This window comes from Manis pentadactyla, chromosome 11 (genome assembly GCF_030020395.1).
Source record: "Manis pentadactyla isolate mManPen7 chromosome 11, mManPen7.hap1, whole genome shotgun sequence".
NCBI lineage: Eukaryota > Metazoa > Chordata > Mammalia > Pholidota > Manidae > Manis > Manis pentadactyla.
This window is the reverse complement of record NC_080029.1, coordinates 66961924-66967923: the sequence shown is the minus strand read 5'-3', so window position 1 is coordinate 66967923 and position 6000 is coordinate 66961924. Positions and strand designations below refer to the sequence as shown.

General features: G+C 43.5%; 1 protein-coding gene across 5 annotated transcripts in view; it reads left to right on the top strand.

Moving 5' to 3' along the window:
• The first annotated feature begins 507 nt into the window (after nucleotides 1-507).
• ARHGAP5 (Rho GTPase activating protein 5) overlaps nucleotides 508-6000 on the top strand; it is a 94137-nt gene continuing 88644 nt past the window's right edge. Inside the window, exon 1 of one of the 5 annotated variants that reach the window (XM_036881206.2) lies at nucleotides 508-649. The gene's annotated coding sequence lies outside the window, so the exon portion shown is untranslated. Of the gene's footprint in view, nucleotides 650-832; nucleotides 1033-1256; nucleotides 1389-6000 lie in introns of those variants that run through there. The other 4 variants (XM_036881210.2, XM_036881208.2, XM_036881205.2 and 1 more) reach the window with 4 other exon arrangements.

The window sequence follows — 6000 nt, the reverse complement described above, 5'->3', positions numbered from 1 at the left end:
ACCGTAGGGTTATTTCTCGAGAATCATTCGGTGCCCACGCGACGTTTGGCAACGGCTAACACAGTATCAGGTTCCTTTGCAGTATTGTGGTTTGTTCTGTTTCGGCAAGAAACCGGAACAGAAGGAAACGGAGAAAGCAGGGAAGGTTCGGATTCGACGGTGCTCAGGATTGCACTGTCTGCAGCATCTAAAATGTGGAGGATGGGATGGAGGAGGAGCAGAATATAGAGAAAGGAGAAAGCTGAGGAAAAATACTCACGCCAACGGGTAGAAGGGAAAAGGTGAGAAGGAATGGAGTAGGAGAGGGAACCAATGGATGGGAGCGGCGGCGGAAGAAGGAGGGGTAGAAGCCAATGGGGGAGCCGGGACGCGAGCGAGGACGCGACTCAGTGCTTGCTTCCCTCCCTCCTGCTGGAGCGCTCGCGCCTTCCCAGCCTCCCCGGAGACGAAGGGAGGGGCGGGGCCCAGCCGGGGCGCGCGGCGCGGGAGGCGTCGCGAGGTGCGGGCGCGGAGGCGGAGGATTGTGGGGGGCGGTGCGGATACGCGCGCGCGCGCCCCGTCGAGGCTGCGCCGCCGCTCCGCCCCCGGCCGGGTGTGTGGCTGCGCGCGCGCGCGCGTTCCGGCGGTGCGCGCCCGGAGAGATGCTGAGGTAAAGTTCGGGAGAGAGGGAGACAGATCCGTCAGCGCGAGGAAGCCCGAGTGGCCGCCATTACTGAACCCGGCGCCGCGGCGGGGGCAGGGAAGGGGGGAGGGACGGGCCGCCGCTGCTGGCGGGGAGGGCGGGTGGGTTACTCGGCAGTGGGAGCCGTAGGGCTTTAAGGTTTCGGGGCGTGTGTGTTGGGGAGGGCGGGGGGAGGTGGCTGAAGGGACACGGCGCTCGGGGAGCGCGCCGGGGACGAGAGGCGAGCAGAGAGTGGAGGAGGAGGAGGAGGAGGCGGCGGCGGCGGGAGCGCTCCCCAGGAATGTCGCTGCCGCCGCCACCGCCGGGGCTGCTGCCGTTGAGGAGGAGACGGAGGAGACCGACGGTGTTAGGTAGGACCTTGCGAACCCCGCTCCTCCGGGCCTGCCCGCTCGCCCCCACCCGCCGGGGACCCTCCCGCCCTGGCTGCCCCGCTCGGTCGCCGCCGCCGGTTGTAACCAGTTCAAGGGGCTGGGGCCCCATAGCCGCCGAGGGGAGCCCGGCGCCGCGCTTCGACCTCCAGGCCGGGCGGGAGCGGCTGCGGCGGGGGCACACGGTCGGCGTGAAGGGCAGAGCGGCCGGCGGAGGGTCGCTTTCTCCACAGGTGATGGGGCCGGGGTCGGCGGAGGCCTGGTGGCGGCTGGGGATCGCGCCGGCCCGCCAGGCGTCCGTTGTCGTCCGCCGCCCTCTCGTGTCCTGGTCTCGGATGGTACGTGGGGAACGAAGGTGGCGGTGTCTGTTGGCTGGGTTGCTGCTATTAACGAGTTCCACCTGGACGGGGGAGAGGGGACGGGCACATATTCGCAGAAACATGATCTTCTTTGGCAAACTTAAGCGCCTTTCAGGGGGTTCGGCCCTTTCACTTCTCCCTCTGTCGCTCCCCATTCTTCCTCCACCAGTTTCCCTTCTGCTAAAGGTCGGAGTAGGGTGTGAGAAGTTTGCACTGCGCAACTAAAACAGAGTCCTGTCGGTTGCTTGCGACTGGGTTGAGGCTTTGATACCGAGTTTTCGCTAGAATAACCTCTAGATTCTCCCTGTTTCCACTAAAGAAAAGTATTGGCGTGGGGGTGGGGAACCGCGCGGGAGCGCGCGCGCACTTAACCCACACTGAAATACATTCCCTCCCTCCCTCCCTCCCTCCCTCCCTCTACAGCGTTATTAGAAATGCAAGTGAGGTGTAGAGGCTTTGGGTACAGCTGAGGCTGAAAGGTGCTGGTAAGTGAAGGCAAACTTAAGACGTTTAGTAAAATTTCGAGAAAGTTGTAGGGGAGACGCTTGTACTTCTACCATATGATAGAAATTCATGTTTGGCCCATGGTTAATAAATGGGAATTTAAATGTTTTAAATTCAAACTAATATAGGCATAGAGATGGTGTGTTCGCGCGTTTAAAGTTTACTTTCCAACGGTAATCTGTTTTGTGATGAGTAGTAAACGTTATCAGTAAAAAAATATGTTCAGGTGTAAAACTGAAATACGTCACTGTTTACTGGTCTTTTCTTGAGCTGCCTACTTACAGGTGTGTGTGTGTGTGTTGGCGGGCGGGGATGGAGGGCTTTATCGGCTCCACTTAAATCCAAAACCCGTTTTCAATTTGAACAGTATATTTAGGGGGTGTTTGTTTACATTGAGGATCTCATTCACCTGGGAATATTTTTCTAAATCTCCATTTGAAATGGATTTTTAAACAAAAATTTAATCTAGATGGAACTTACTCGGATAACTAATTTGGTTAAGTAAGATACGTTAGTAAAATGTGGAAATGTTCCAATTTCAATTTAAGCTTATTTAACTTTAACATGATAAAACTAAGTATTTTTAGATACACATACTGATCGTATGGGTAACCTACTACACAGTTTCCAGAGTAAGGTTTTTCTTCCATTTTAAGTTGCACAACATTTCTCCCTATAGCAGAGCAGAGAAAGAGTGTTGTTAGTGCCGATCACCAAAAACTTGTATGAGCCTTGGAGCACTTTGACTAAACATGCATGATTGAAAAGCTGGGTAGACCTGTGTATTAACTTTCAAGAAATAACACTATTGATCTAATTGATTTAGAGCACAAATTAGAACCATATCCACTACTAGATACCCCTCCCCCCACTTAAATTCAGGAATTTAAAATATGTATTGTAAAATAATATCTTAATTGTCACGTGGTACGTGCCCTAAATGCTTTAAAATCATCTTCCTCTCCTCCCCTCTCCCCCTTTTTGTGTTTGAAATGCAGATTTAGTACGCTTTCTCTTTTGGAGAAAATTTTGACCTTGACAGTTAAGAAATTTTAAAGAACAAAGTACTGTATGTACATTCCTTTTCTGGAATTGAAGTTGTGGTACAGCTTAAAATAATTTTAATAAATATATTAATTAAAATAATTATATTTATAATTATAATTATAAATTAATTATAATAAATATAATAAATAAAAATTAAATAATAAAAACAGTTTTGTAACTCACTTTTTTAAATTGAAGAAAAAGTTACGTCTCCGAAGACTACTAAATTTTTACTTTTTCAACATTAGCAGAACTTAAGGTGTTGCCTTTAGTGTTCATTTAAATATGAAATGATATAGAGATTTTCTTGGTAACTACAGAATAAGTTTTGTCACCACTTCGGTTTCTATCGGTACTATTTTTCTTTGCATACCAAGAAGGTATGTACGTAAAATAATTGACTCAAGAAGCGTTGTATAGTGTTCTGTTTTAGTAATGTGTTTGTTCCTAAAAGTTGTCTGTAAAATACAGTTAAAAGTACACCAAGTGAGTTCAGTTGTTAAAAGAACTGTGAAGAAACTTTGATTAAGTGATCCGTCATTTGTGACTTGAGTAATCAAGATCCTATTTACTTTAATGAAAGTTGCGGTCGATCATTTCACCAAAGCAGGAAAAACCATGTTAGAAATTAAGAATAATAGTTCAGGGCTAAGACTTTTAAGTATGGAATTGAAAATAATTGATTTCAAACTCTATTCTTTTTGGTTCCTTACTGATTTTTCTTGGATGTTTTGAGACTTCTGACAGCCTCTCCTCCCAGACTGTGGCAACTTCTATTTTTGTCTGCTTAAATGTATTGTACTTAAGTAAGAATTCCTTTGAAAAAAGAAATCATACGCATTGAAAAAAAATTGAAAGCCTGATTTGTTACACATTCAGATTACCTTTATTTAGCATTTACTGTGTGACTGGTCTGGGGGAATACCAAGATAAGTTAGAGATCGCTCAAGCTTAAGTTGAAAAGGTGTAGTAACTACACAGGAGTAAATAGTTATTACAAGCACTAAGGGATTCAGAGAGCAGCTGTTCATATGAGGGTCTCTTTGGGAATCCTTTACAGAAGAAAAAACATTTGAATTTGTATGTTTTAAGTGAATGGAAGAGAGAATTAAAAAGGGTGGTTCTTTAATTTTTTTTGTAGTTGGTTGTCAACAGTATCTTAGATTTGCAGTCAAATAATACTCGGTTTTTAATGTTTGGTCATGTCCTTGTGTTTTACTCCTTAGACCTATTGCTTGGGAAAAAGTTACGTATAACTTTTTTGGGTTAAAATAATATGACTGGTACATGTTGCTTGGTTAGATACTGAAGTTTTTTCATCATGAAGAGTTTATGGTAAAGAATTTTTGTTTTTTTAGCTTCATGTTAGATTTAGCTTATTCTGCTATTCCTGACCAGTATCTTATTGAGCAGTTAGGCACTGTTAGTGATACAGGGAAATAAAAAATACTGCTTCCTTAAAAGAGCTTACAGCTTTGGTGGGAAGAGAATTTAGGAATTGTTAAATACCAGGTGAAGAGTAGAAGAGCTATACAAGGCAGTACATACTGATTTAAAAATGGGTATAAAGGAATTTAGATAAAGGAGGTAATATTTGGAAGTTGCATAGAATTGGAATTAGGAGAAAGAAAGGCATTTTGCTAAGTTAATGACACTGGGCCAAACAAAACACACAGGGAAGTGGAGGATAGATTGGTAGGTGATAGGAAAATACAAGGTAAAAATGTAAGAGCATCATTTTGTGCCTTACGAGCCAAATTGAAAGATTTGGGGGAAAGGATTAAAGTTATAATAGCAGTCATGGCAAAATACATGAAGTTTGCATTGCTGTATGCTGTATTTGGCATTGTCCAACAGCCTTGGGAAAACTTGTGAATTGGCTTCTGATAGGGTATAGTTTTGTTCATTTTCTTCCAGTTAGTCATGTACTGTTCCTGATTCACAATTCTGTTTCTTTCTGTGCTTACCTTTTCAGAGCCAAGGTAATAGCTCTTTTAATTTACTTTTTATTTTGGTTGACTGTTTAAGTGACTAGTAGAAAATTAACATTCTTATGATCTGAGGAATTTAAAGATCCAGGTATCTATTCTACTGTATTAAGTATATAACTCTGGATATTTCTTACAAGAGTATTAAATCATACAGCCTCTTAAATTTTCTAAAGTTTATGACTTGCAATTTATGTTACTGATCTTGACCTTGCCTCATTTCATTTCTGTATTTTCATTTGTCTTCCAAAATACTGTCACCTGAATCATAGGTGACACCACCATCTGTTGCTGAAACTGATTAGTTTTTCATTAAGAAACGGACTCATTTGTCTTTATTTTTTATATCTAGTAGCTGCCACCAAGCTCTCTTTGTTTTGGATTGCTCTTTTCAGTTGTGATAGGTGTTTTAAAGCCTCCAGTATTGGTACATCTGTTGGGCTTTGCGCCCCACCAAATCTAATTTTGTATTCTACTTCTAGTCTATAATGGCTTCTTGTTGCTTCTTAAAAGGTCTTAACTTCTGTTTGCCTTGAAAAACTTCTATAGTCATATCTTTAGAAATAAACAAGATGTGTCTACTTTTCAACATGGCAGCTATGTTCAACCACTCTTCCCTAATCACACATGTGGAGTGACTTCTTAAAATCCAAATCCAGTTTATTTTTCAAAGTTCCCTCAAGTTTGTTCTCACTGCAGTTTAACCTATTGCAGGGGTTTGCAGATTAAGGCCTTAGGGCCAAATCTACCCATAAGCCTGTTTTGTGTAATGGCTTTTTACCTTCTGAAGTCATAGAGGAAACGGATATTTTGTGTTGTTAAAATTTCCATGAAATTCAAATTTCAGTGTTTTTTAACACTCCCATAGTTATTCATTTAAATGTGTCTATCGCTGTTTTTGAGCTGTAATGGCAGAGTCCAGTAGTTGTAGCAGACACTGTATGGAATGCAAAACCTACAGTATTTACCGTCTGGCCTTTTTCAGGAAAAGTTCTCCAAGTCCTTATGTAATCCAACTTGTAGTGATCTTTTTCTTTGAATTCCCATTGCAC